The following is a 13258-nucleotide window of genomic DNA, read 5'->3' as shown; positions in this document are numbered from 1 at the left end:
TTACAATGCTCAGTGACAAGCATACTGATTAGTACACACACTCGATCAAGCTGCAAAGGAAAACCCTATGAATTTTTAAGCTATTTCTGGCTTCCATAGTTTCTGAAGTTTCTCAGTTCAAAATGGAACTAGAATTCTTTGTTGTCAAAAATGAAAGTGATATCCACAGTGGTTTTGTTTTGGTATTTTGTAGATTTTTTTTATTCTTTAGTTCAATTCAATCCAACCAAAACAAATCCAATCCAATCCAATTCAGAGTCCCAACAAGTTGAGACATTCCCGATCCAAGCTGACACTTCCTGTCCTGGGCTTGATCTACATGATCCAAGCTGATTGGAGTAGGTATAGCTCCTCCTCCAAGGCTTATCTCATTTGCATCTTAGCCAAAAGACCGAGTTGCTGCTTTAAAAAATTGCTTCAAATGAAGCCAAAATGTAACCTAATGACTTCAACCAAGTACAGCATGTCGATACTACACTTGATCTTAGCCAAAAGACCGAGAAGCGATATTTTGTAGATCATTTTATTCCAGACTGAGGACTCTATTGTGTCACCTTCAAAACCCTATTAAATAAATGTACCCAATTAATTGTTTAACAACACACATTTGGCATTGTGAAGATTTGCTTGTTGTCCTGTGTGCCGCAATGCAATTTAAAAGGTATGTCCAGCATCGCCCTTTCGTAAGAAAGTGACATTCTTTTTCCTTTAGTTTACTTTAGTGTCACTTAAAAGCTTTCCTGTCCTAGGAGTTGTTGTAAACTCTTCTTTAGCCCACCCCACCCGGGTTAAGTTAGGTCATTGCTGTTTTGGCTAGGTTTCCACATTGAATTTGTCTCCATATCTTATAAGGCAAATGATGGACTGAGGGTGGGAGCAGGGTCAAGGGTAGGAACTTCCTCAGATCTCCTGTTCCTGGCCATGAACATGGATCTGGCGTATCAGAGGCAGCTGTGTGCCAAATGAGTCATCCAAACATCCGCAGCAACAATATGAAGCCAATTAAAAAAAAAAGGTTTTTATTAATTTGTTCATGGGCTGTGAGCACTGCCAGCAACATTTATTGCCCACCGCTAAATGCCAATGTCAAGGTGGTAGTGAGCTGCCTTTGCGAATTGCTGCAGTCCACTCGGTGTAGTATACGCACAGTGCTGTTAGAGAGGGAGATCCATGATTTTGACCTAGCGATGGTGAAAAAAATGGTGTATATTTCCCGGTCAGAAAGCTGTATGCGTTGGAGAGAAACTTGCAATGGTGGTGTACCCATGTGTCAGCTGCCCCTGTCCTTCTAGGTTTGTTTGGAAGGGAGTGTCAAGGGAACCTTGGTGAGTTACTGCAGCACATCTTGGACATGCCACACACTATTGTCATTGTTGTGGTGGAGAGAGTGAATGTTTAAGATTGTGGATGGGGTGCCAATTGCTATTTTGTCTCAGATGGTGCTGATCTTCTTCAGTGCTGCTAGAGCTGCACTCCATAGAGGCGAATGGAGAGTATTCCCTCACACACCTGACATGTGCCTTGTAGATGGTAGACAGGTTTTGGGGAGTCAGGAGGTGAGTTACTTGTCACAGAATTCCAGCCTCTAATCTGCTCTTGTAGCCACAGCTTTTATGTGGTTGGTCCAGTTCAGTTTCTGCTCAATGGTAACTCCCAGGATGTTGATAGCAGGGGATTCAGTGATATAACCTCTCTAGGTCTACAACCCTCTGAACATTCGGTGCTCCTCTAATTCTGGCCTCTTGCACTTTCCTGAGTTTAATCATTCTGCCATCAGTGGCCATTCCTTCTGCTGCTAAAACCCTGAACTTTGAAATACCCTCCCTGAACCTTTCCACCTCACTATTTCTCATTTCTCCTTTAAAATGCTCCTTGAAACTTTTTAACCAAACTTTTGATCATTTCTCTATATCTCCTTATGCAGTTTGGAGTCAAATTTTGATCTACAATGCTCCTGTCAAGTAACTTGGGACTTTACTTTGATAAACATGTTACATAAGCACAAGTTGTTGTTGAGAGGGATCGAGTCTTCTTTGTTTTTAACCTGATATGATTCGACTTATTATTGCTATTGTGTGCTATACAGGCTGTTTTGAGTAATGGACTGGGCTTCATTCACAGCCCTTTGTAGTTAATGTGGTCTTGGACAGAGCAGAAGCCATATCAAGCTGTGATACAACCAGAAAGAATGCTTTCTATGGTTCACCTGTAGAAGTTGGTGAGAGTCATAGCGGACATGCCAAACTTGCTGCCTCAGTGCACTGGGGCACTGACTCGGTGACTGTGCGGAGTCTGCACATTCTCCTCGTGTCTGCTAGGGTGTCCTCCAGGTGCTCTGGTTTTCTCCCATAGTCTAAAAATGTGCGGGTTAGGTTGACTAAATTGGCCTTTAGTGTCAGAGAGATTAGCAGTGTACATATGTGGGGTTATGGGGATAGGGCCTGGGTAGGATTGTTGTCAGTGCTGACTCGATGGGTTAAATGGCCTCCTTCTGTACTGTAGGGATTCTATGATTCTAGTTAAATTCTAACATTGGCGCCTGGACATGAAAAGCTTCTATAAGCATAAGGTCATTGCTCTAGCTGCTGAAAATTACTCCAGCCTACTTCTCAGTTTTGCTTCATATGGTGAATATGAATTTTGCAAGACTTCCAAATGATAACTCTGCATAATTATTAGTTTGTCAAAGAACCACGTCCCAAAACTAAAGTATTCTGAGCTGATTAAAGATTTAATGTTGTCAGTTTCCTGCTTCTTCTGTTAGAATTGTATTTGTAAAATAAATTTTACTGTCAGTCATATATAGAATATAATAGTTTGACAGCCTTTCACTGCCTTTTGGAGTAGATGGTAGAATAAAGGTTTCCCCCAAGGTCTCAGATGTGCTATACAACAATGTAAGAATAACTGTTAGTCCTGAGGCATGCTGTCTGACTCATGGTGTACATTAGGGTGCAGCTTTAGGTCCATGGGAGACTGGATTTGTATATGAACTCGGCTTATTTGGGAAAAGAAACCCCAAGTTATAACTTTGATGAGATGGCATTATGAATTGATAAAATGTCAAACTGCAATAAAGATCAATGTATCTGTTTTGAAAAAGACCTATTCAATTCTTCTCTTAAAATTCACAACAGATGCATGATGAACAGTGAACCATTGTTCATTGTCAGATCTATCTCATAACGAAAGTGTGTAACCTCGAGTGACTTCCTCGCAACATGTTGGTTTGTAGACAAATTTGCTTCTGTTGGTGTTTGGGGATGTTTTTCCTGGGTCACTTCCATTTATGAATCGTTCTGTTTTATTTTCTTCATTTGTTGCTATGATTTTGCAGATGCCATACTGCCGTGCGTCATTTATTTTTGAGGAACTGTCAACATAAAACAGTGTTGATTCCAGAGATTTGTCCAATTTTATTCAGTGTAATCTTGCGGCCAGTTGGAATACGCTCCAGATGTTTTCATTTAACATGGTTTTTATCACTTGGGAATTTTGCATCCATTTCTTCCAATCTGTTTTGTTTAACTGGGACTTCACGAGGTTATCAATAGCCATGCACGCATTTTACTTTAGTCACTGAATAGCTTTGGGGTTTCATCACATTCTTCATTGATTTTATGTTCAATTCCTCCATCCTAATAATATCTAACATCACATCATCAGTCTCTTGATTTCCATACAATGTATGCAATTGTTGATGGTGGCTCAACTGTTAGCTAATAATTTGCAAATCAGACAATGCAGTCCCAGTTATTCCAGGTCAGTTGGCAAGAGTGAGTTTATTCAGGGCTGGCTTGCACTGTGTTCCATTTATTTCAACTATATCCTTATTGTGACCACCAGTCCAGTGATAAACAAATATAGCTCAAAGGTTCAAAGTCTCCAAAGTTATTTGGTAATCAACAATAACATAAATTGGCAATACATTGCAACGATTTGGATTTGGGAATCAAATATATTATTTCCAAGTTTGCTGACAACACAAAACTAGGGCTAATTGTGAGTGGTCACAAGGAAAGAACAAGGCTCCCGAGGTGATTTAGACAAGTTGATTGAGTGGCAAATTCATAACAGATGAAGTATAATAGTGATAATTGTGAAGTTATCCACTTTAGATGGAGAACCAGTTTGACAGACTTTTATTAAAATGGTGATAGATTGGGAAATATTGATGTACAAAGGGACCTGGGTGTCCTGGTACACTAAAAGCAAGCATGAAACTGCAGCAAGCAGCTAGGATGGTAACTGATATATTGACTTTAATTGCAAGAGAATTTGAGTACAGGAGCAAGGATGTCTTACTGCAGCTGTACAGGGTCTTGGTGAGCAAGGCCTTGGTGAGACCACATCGAGAGTATTTTATTTGGTCTTCTTACCCAATAAAAGATAAACTTGCCATAGAGGGAATGCAGCAAAGGTTCACCAGATTGATCTGTGGGATGGCAAGATTGTCATATGAGAGATTGGATTCACTAGACTTATATTCACTGGAGGTTAGTAGAACAAGAGGGGATCTCATTGAAATGTATGAAGTCCTGACAGGGCTACACAGACTGGATGCAGGGATGATGGCCAGAATTTTACTGGCACGTCCACCCCAGAATTAGGGTGGGGCGAGGCTCGCAGAACGGCATTCTGTGTTGGCTTCAGATGGGATCTTACAAGACTTGGGCGGGCGAGGTGGTAAAATTCCGGTAAATGCGTCCCCTGGCTGGGGGATCTAGAACAAGGGGTCACAATGTCAGGATATAGTGTAGGTTATTTAGAACTGGAATGAGGAGAAATTTCTTCCATTAGAGGGTGGTGAATCTGTGGAATTCTCAACCACATAAGGCTGTGGAGACCAAGTTACTGATTGTATTTAAGAAAGAGTTTGGATGCATTTTGGCCTTTCTTTGTCTCTTTGTCTCATGCCTGTGCTGGTGATAACTCTTTGGTGTAGTATACTGTAACCTAGTGTTCATATTCACGACATGTCTAAAACACATCGTACTTAAATTGTTAATTTGTCATTAAGTTTCAGTTGGAAAATTTTGTGGACAAAGTAGTTCTTTTATTGCTCCCAAAGTAATGTATTCTTCAAGTGTAAATAGACCTAGTGAGGACTTCCCCATTTCAAAAAAACGCACGGTTGATTGTTTTTAGCATTACATTCCAGGGAAAAAGTGAAGTACAAGTATTTATGTATTCAGCGCAATGCCAAACGTACACTACCTGCCGTGAATACACACCCATGAATTTGAAGCCACTGAACTGACTGGCACACAGTCCCTGCTGTTCTCAGCTAAAAATTAACATTCAGTGCATTTGTGGGGCAGGTAATGTAAAACTTCCTGGAACATGAAGTAACTTGGTCAGATGCCCATTTTAGCCTCAGTTCAGGAGAAATGTATTCAGTGTGGGCTATCCTGACTTGAAGTAAATGCTGTCTTTATGGGGCTGAAAATAAATGGGAGGGGGGAATGAGTGATCATAGTGTAATGTTACACTTCCTTGCACTCAGCTTGGATTGGCCTGTTGAAATCTGTAAACTAAATGTTTTGAGTTATTTTTTCCTAAGTCTGGATTCTTTTTGTCTTCAAACATACAACCGTTTAGTTTTGCTGAACGCTCTTGAAAGAAATATCGTGGGCCTGTGCCACTTTGATTACGTCTGAACAGATTTTATTGATTAACGAAATTACTAACATATCAAATTCACATATTTTGTGAAATTAGAAAAAAGCATCCGCTTTGAGGAAACACCCTAATTTTTTTTTAGACTTTTGATGTTTCTGTACATGTAATGATAAAATGTCTCTGTGGGTGTTCTTGGCACCACAGTGGTGCTATCTTCCAACCTAGTTTCCTCCTTCACAATCTCAAAATTGGAGCTAGCCCTGTAAGAGCTAGGGGGCAAGGTTTTTCACACAGAGAGTGGTAGGTGTCTGGAACGTGCTGCCAAGGGTGGTGATGCAGACAGATACGATAAAGCTGAAGGGCATAGATTTAAGGTGAGAGGGGAGAGATACTAAAGAGTCCAGAGGGGCAATTTTTTCACACAGAGGGTGAGTGTCTGGAACAAGCTGCCAGTGGTAGTAATAGAGGCAGGTACAATGTTATCTTTTAAAAAGCATTTAGATAGTTACATGGGTAAGATGGGTAAAGAATGACATGGGCCAAATGCCGGCAATTGGGATTGGCTTAGAGGTTTTAAAGAAAGGGCGGCATGGACAAGTTGGGCCAAAGGGCCTGTTTCCATGCTGTAAACCTCGTGACTATGACTAAGGGCTTTTAAGGGGCTTTTAGATAAGCACATGACTATGCCAGGAATAGAGGGATATGGACCAAGGACAGGCAGAAGGGATTGTTTAATATGGCTTCATGTTTGGCACAACATCATGGGACGAAGGGCCTCTTCCTGTGCTGTACTGTTCTATGTTCTAATATGCAGAAATGATTCACAGAAATAGGGCAGGGGTTAGGAACTTCAGCTATGTGGATAGATTGGCAAGGTTAGAAAAGGCGATTTGGTATACAAAATTGTGAGAGGTCTGGACAGCGTAGATAGGGAGAAACTGTTCCCATAGGTGGAAGGATCGAGATTGAGAGGACACAGATTTGAGGTAACTGACAGAATGAAGCAATGGAGGCATGAGGAGAAACTTACTCACACGGTGAGTGGTTACGATCTGATTGTGTTGGGTAGCGACAGGCTCAATCGAGTCATTCAAGAGGGAATTAGATTATTAAATGAAAAGGGAAAACATGCAGCGTTAAGGGCTGGATTGGGGGAGGTGTGTGGGGGGAATGGAAGACAGGGGAAAGACATTGTTCTGTCAGAGAGCTGGTGCATACACAATGGGCCAAATGGACTCCAATTCTGAGTGATGTCAGGAAGCACTTCTTCACACAAAGGGAGAACCAGCAAGAGCCTGCATCACCTCTTTTGGGGAAGGGCTGCCAAATTAAATGCCAATCAGGCACCTGAGATGACAGCAATAAAACTTCTCTGGAATCAAGGACTGTGGAAACAGAGGCCCTGCCCTTAAAAAGATGTCGCACAATCAGAGATTTGCCTTTTGGGCTTTCGTCATGTTGAGTCCCTTGCCCACCATTGGGTGAATACCAGTGGTGGTGGGATGTGGCCCTGACTAAAGACGTGCTGGTTAGGTGCATTGGCCGTGCTAAATTCTCCCTCAGTGTACCCGAACAGGCACCGAAGTGTGGCGACAAGGGGAATTTCACAGTAACTTCATTGCAGGGTTAGTGTAAACCTGCTTGTGACACGAATAAATAAACTTTAATTTAAACAATTGGTAAAGGTACAGGAAAACTGTTCTTTAGCCGTTCTGCCATGGACATAGTCAGGGTGAAGGCAGGAAGGTGAAGGAATACCCATCCACCACAATCCTGCCATAAGACCATAAGATATAGGATGAAAATTAGGCCACTCAGCCCATCAAGTTTGCTTCACCATTCAATCATGGCTGATATTTTTCTCATCTTCATTCTCCTGTCTTTTCCCCGAAACCCTTGATGCCCCTATTAATCAAGAACCTATCTATCTCTGTCTTGAAAACACTCAATACCTGGCATCCACAGTCTTCTGTGGCAAAGAGTTCCACAGATTCACCACTCTCTGGCTGAAGAAATTCCTCTTCATCTCTGTTTTAAAGGATCGTCCCTTTAGCCTGAGATTGTGCCCTCTGGTTCTAGTTTTTCCTACTAGTGGAGACATCCTCTCCACATCCATTCTATGCAGGCCTCGCCGTATCCTGTAAGTTTCAATAAAATCCCCCCTCATCGTTCTAAACTCCAATGAGTGCAGACCCAGAATCTTAACCATTCCTCATTTGACAAGCTCTTCATTCCAGGGATCATCCTTGTGACCCTCCTCTGGACCCCTTCCAAAGCCAGCACATCATTCCTTAGGTATGGGGCCCAAAACTGCTCACAATACTCCAAATGGGGTCTGACCAGAGCCTTAGAAGTACATCCCTGATTTTGTATTCCAGTCCTCTCGACGTGAATTCTGACATTGCGTTTGCCTTCCTAAGTGCCAACTCAACCTGCGTGTTAACCTTAAGAGAATCTTGAACAATGATCCCCAAGTCCCTTTGTGCTTCTGATTTCCTAAACATTTTTCCATTTAGAAAATATGCCTCCATTCCTCCTTCTAAAGTGCATAACTTCAGGCTTTTTACATTGTATTCCATCTGCCACTTCTTTGCCCATTCTCTTAACCTATCCAAGTCATTCTGCAGACCCCGCTTCCACAATACTACCTGTCCCTCTATATATCTTTGTATTATCTGCAAACTTAGCATCAGTGCCTTCAGTTCCTTCTTCCAAATCGCTCATGTATATTGCGAAAGGCTGTGGTACCAGCACTGACCACTGAGGCACACCACTAGTCACCAGCTGTCATCCTGAAAAAGACCCCTTTATCTCCACTCTCTAGCTTCTGCCAGTCAGCCAATTCTCTATCCTTACCAGGATCTTACCATTAACACCATGGGCTCTTAATTATTTAACAGTCTTCTATGTGGCACCTTGTCAAAGGCCTTCAGGAAATCTAAATAAATCACATCCACTGGCTCTCCTTGATCTAACTTTGTACAGATTTGTCAGACATGACCTTTCCTTGACACCAAACCTGCCTTGACAGAGGGCATGTAATTTCACCTAAGGGATTGTGAAATTCTGGAACAGTCTTACCTCCAAATGTTAATGAGGCTAGGCCAAATGATAATTTAAAAAACTGAGATTGAAATGTTCTAACCTTCCTTCATATCTTCTTCCTAAAAAAACCATTAACGTCCACATCCACAACAGAGCGGCATGGTAGCACAGCGGTTAGCACTGTTGCCTCACAGCGCCAGGGAGCTGTGTTCGATTCCTGGCTTGGGTCACTGTCTTTGTAAGTTTGCACATTGTCTGAATGTGTTGCTCCTGGGTGCTCCGGTTTCCTCCCACAGTCCAAAGATGTGTGGGTTAGGCGCACTGGCCATGCTAAATTGCTATTTAGTATCCCAGGATATGTAAATTAGAGGGATTAGTGGTATAAATAGGTGGGATGACGGGGATAGGGCCTGGGTGGGATTGTTGTTGGTGCAGACTCAATGGGCTGAATGGCCCCTTTCAGCACTGTAGGGCTTCTATGATTCTGTAATTAATTGTCTCTGATTTATCTCCGCTGATCTGTAGCAAAATCTCTGCTTCATCAGCCCATAGACTCATATTCTCTTGGCGTATCTCCAATCCTTCTTATTCTATAAATTTTGGTTCATTGCAAACAAATCAGTTCATATTTCACCTTGCACCAAGACTCACTCGCTATCACTCCTGTCCACGCTGATCTGTTTGGCCACTCACTAGCGGATGTTAAAATTATTTTTGTGTTTATTTGATTTAATATTGTCACATGTTTTAGTATACAGTGAGAAGTATTGTTTCTTGCGCCCTATACAGACAAAGCGTACCATTCAAATGGAAGGAAAGAAGTGCAGAATGCAGTGTTACAGTCATAGCTAGGATGTAGAGAAAGATCAACTTAATGCAAGGTAGGTCCATTCAAAAGTTTGATGGCAGCTGGGAAGAAGCTGTTCTTGATTCAGTTGGTCCTCAGACCTTTGTATCTTTTCCCTGACTGAAGAAGATGGAAGAGAGTATATCCAGGGTGTGTGAGGTTCTTGAATACTTTAAGGTTTATTCATTAGTCACAAGTAAGATTTACATTAACACTGCAAGGAAGTTACTGTGAAATTCCCCTAGTCGCCACAGACCGGCACCTGTTCGGGTCAATGCACCTAACCAGCATGCTTTTCAGACTGTGAGAGGAAACTGGAGTACCTGGACGAAACTCAGGCAGAGATGGGGAAAACATGCAAATTCCACACAGACAGTGACCCAAGCTAGGAATCAAACCCAGGTCCCTAGCGCTGTGGGGCAGCAGTGCTAACCACTGTGCTACCGTGTCATCCCTTGATTATATTGGCTGTTTTACTGAGGCAGTGGTAAGTGTAGACAGTGTCAATGGATGGGAGGCTCATTTGTGTGATGGACTGGGAGCTGGTAGATTTCAATCTGAGATGAGGAGGAACTACTTCTGGTGGTGAATTTGTGGAACTCGCTGCCCCATAGCGTGGTGGAATCTGATTTGTTGAATAGTTTCATGAAGGAGATATATTTCTAATAAAAAAGAGATAAAGGAATATGAGGAACAGGTGGGGAGGTGGACTTGAGATCAAGCAGAGATCAGTCATGATCTGACTGAATGGCTGAGCAGGCTTGAAGGGCTCAAATTGCCTACTTCTGCTCCTAAATCCTATGTTCCTAAGATTAGTGGAACAAGGGAAGTTCTAGTGAAGATGTAAATTAAGGTGCACTGGGGACAGATAAAAGGAGGACTTACTTTTCACCCAAACCATGCCATATTGTATTTGGGAGAACTGACCTCAGATGAAAGAAAAACATGTGGAAATATTCCAAGATTTCCCATGCGCTGGAATATAAATTCACATTTGAACAGATTCGATTTCTTGAGGTACAGGGACATTTGGATGTAATCAAGTTACAGGATTTGGAAGATGGATGTTCTTCAGACTGCACTGTAAATTTGTTTTGTCTGTTGCTAATGCGAGTGTGTTTTAAATTCTCCTCAGAAAGAAGCAGTCCATTCAGGTTTTGATTGTTGTTTGTGATAACCACTCTCGGAGAGCATCCCTCCTGCATGTTTTTTCTCTGCTGCCAACTTTTAAAAGCTTCCCTGCAAATCACCTGCACCTTCAACGTGGAATTTTCAAACAAACAAAAAAAAGAATGCAATGAATGTATTTCATTCGTGGAATCAATTTTCTTAAACATTTAGCTATGCTAAATGTGGCAAATAATGAAAAAGAAAGGGGGAATATAAAAATTTGAGAAATAATTCAGTTCATACATATCAACTTCATTCATCATTGTAAATCAAATTAATTGCATCTCCCACTCTTCCTGCTTTGTCTCCTGAGAGGACATGAAAACAAGTGTTTTCCAAACAGCTGGTAATAAACCCAGCCACATACAAGACTGGCGTGGAATCTTTACTGTTTCGGAAAATAACTTGTGAAATTGAAATCTGAGGAACAGAGGACCTGCCCCAACTTGACCCATATGAGGTTGGGTAGTGAGTCGCGTCATGTTTTCCATCGAGCGCAATTGGAAACCACATTTAAATTGAGTGGCTGCTGCTTGGATTTCCCTGCATTTGAGAAACTGACAGGGACATGCAAGTCAGATCTACAGGTTCCAGAAGGGAATTACTTTTTATACCACTGCTTGTGGGCTAGGAGGAGCAGGGGTGCTATGCTCCCCTCATGGCCTCCCATGATGATCAGCATGGGGTGGTACGGTAGCATTGCTGCCTCACAGCGCCAGGGACCCTGGGTTCGAGTCGTGGCTTGGGCCACAGTCTGTGCGGAGTCTGCACGTTCTCCCCATGTCTACGTGGGTTTCCTCTGGGTGCTCCGGTTTTCTCCCACAGTCCAAAATGTGTGCTGGTTAGGTGCTGTGGCCATGCTAAATTCTCCCTCAGTGTACCCGAACAGGCGCCGGAATAGGAGATTTTCACGGTAACTTCATTGCAGTGTTAGTGTAAGCCTACTTGTGAAATAAATAAACCTTAAACTTTAAAACACAGCAGAGCTCTGCATCCTCCGACACCTCCAGCTGAATCCTGCTTTGAGATACTAACCGAGTCTCCAACTACCACCCTCTGCCTCCCATCCCCCCTCCCCCACAGAAAGCCCTGATCTGAATCATGCCCCATAATCCCAATTTAATTTTACAGACTGTGTTCTGGCTAATGGGGGATCCCTACTATTAAATTCGGTGGGGATTCTTGCACCCCTGGCCTTGCAAGGTTTGCCTTTCCACCGACCCCTCACTTTCTCCAGAATTATTGAGGCCAGTAAGCCTGTGGCCCAGAATTACATCTCCTGGCCAGGTTTGCTAAGGCAGAAATTTCCCTAGCTTGCTGAACATGACCTTTAGAAATGGCTGCCCATAGGTCAGATTTTTATTGCTGGGTGAGGGGGAGGGAGAGGGTGAGGAGGGTTGGGGAGAGGTAATGGGCTTAAACACTAGCAGCGTGCCAGGTGTGGAGGATTGCTGGATGAAGGGCCCTCAACCATGCACACATTCCCTATGCCTCATCTATGCCAACTTATCCCAACTCATGCCCCTAAACCCAACCATCATGGCCTCCATATTTCAATGCAACTTAGTGCCCCTCTACCCATCCAATTTCCCCCGTACCCCATGAAAACCAATGCACCCCACCTACAACCTTTTGCACTTATCTCTTCCATGCCAACTCACTAGTATATCCCTGGACAGTCGCTTGAATGCTTTGAAACTTTCTGGATAGCATTGACAGATTTGACCCTTCCTGGTTGCTTTTATTGGTTTGACAGCTAGACATATCCTTGACAGCTAGACAATTCTTTAACCTTTTCTTGACATCTGGTCAGTTGCTTGACCAGCTGGACAGTTGCTTGACAGCTGAACACCTCTTTGACAGCTGTCTAATGTTCCTGCGCATAAAATGTACAGAATCATATTCACATTTCACAATCCCAAAGAGTGCCTTCACTCACCCAAACAGTACTCCCAGAGGGTGTTTTAACTCTCTTAATGACCACTTTACATTTTGCAAAGGGTCCCTTACCTTTTCCTAAGGATCCCTATCCAAACCTTACCTCCTGATTATCCACCAAGTTCAGACCTCCACTTACTTGTTCTAATCTGCACATTCCATATTCCACACCACCGCCCTTCCAAAATCCCACTTTCAGCAGAGGCAGCTGGTGATTTTAATGGCCAGCAACACCACCTCCCTCCCCCCACCCCCTGTATTATGTATGCATGAACTCCAGTCCAACTCGAGTCCCACAAAGATGGGAAATACCAGGTTCAGGGGCAGGACTTAGAACTTCCAGCTATTCCAGGGACTTTTTTTTCCAACAAGGAGAATTTTTCCATCATGGCAAAAATCCAGGCTTGTGTTTATCATAGAATCCCTACAGTGCAGAAGGAGGCCATTTGTTCTATTGAGTCCACACCGACCATGATCCCACCCAGGTCTATTCCCATAACCCCATCTATTTACCCTACTAATCCCCCTGACACTAGAGTCAATTTAGCATGGCCAATCAACCTAACCTGCACATCTTTGGACTGTGGGACGAAACCAGAGCACCCAGAGGAAACCCACGCAGACATAGGAGAATGT

General features: G+C 42.8%; 1 non-coding gene across 1 annotated transcript; it reads right to left on the bottom strand.

The window, feature by feature from the left end:
• Nucleotides 1–319: 319 nt before the first annotated feature.
• Nucleotides 320–508, bottom strand: LOC145354128 (U2 spliceosomal RNA). Its single transcript, XR_013888807.1, has one exon. It is a non-coding gene; the product is annotated as a U2 spliceosomal RNA (small nuclear RNA).
• Nucleotides 509–13258: the final 12750 nt, after the last annotated feature.

The sequence above is a fragment of the Carcharhinus amblyrhynchos genome, chromosome 16 (assembly GCF_965287045.1).
Source record: "Carcharhinus amblyrhynchos chromosome 16, sCarAmb.v2.hapA, whole genome shotgun sequence".
NCBI classification, from domain to species: Eukaryota; Metazoa; Chordata; class Chondrichthyes; order Carcharhiniformes; family Carcharhinidae; genus Carcharhinus; species Carcharhinus amblyrhynchos.
Note: the sequence above shows the minus strand (reverse complement) of the source record. Positions and strands in the feature narration are given on the sequence as shown.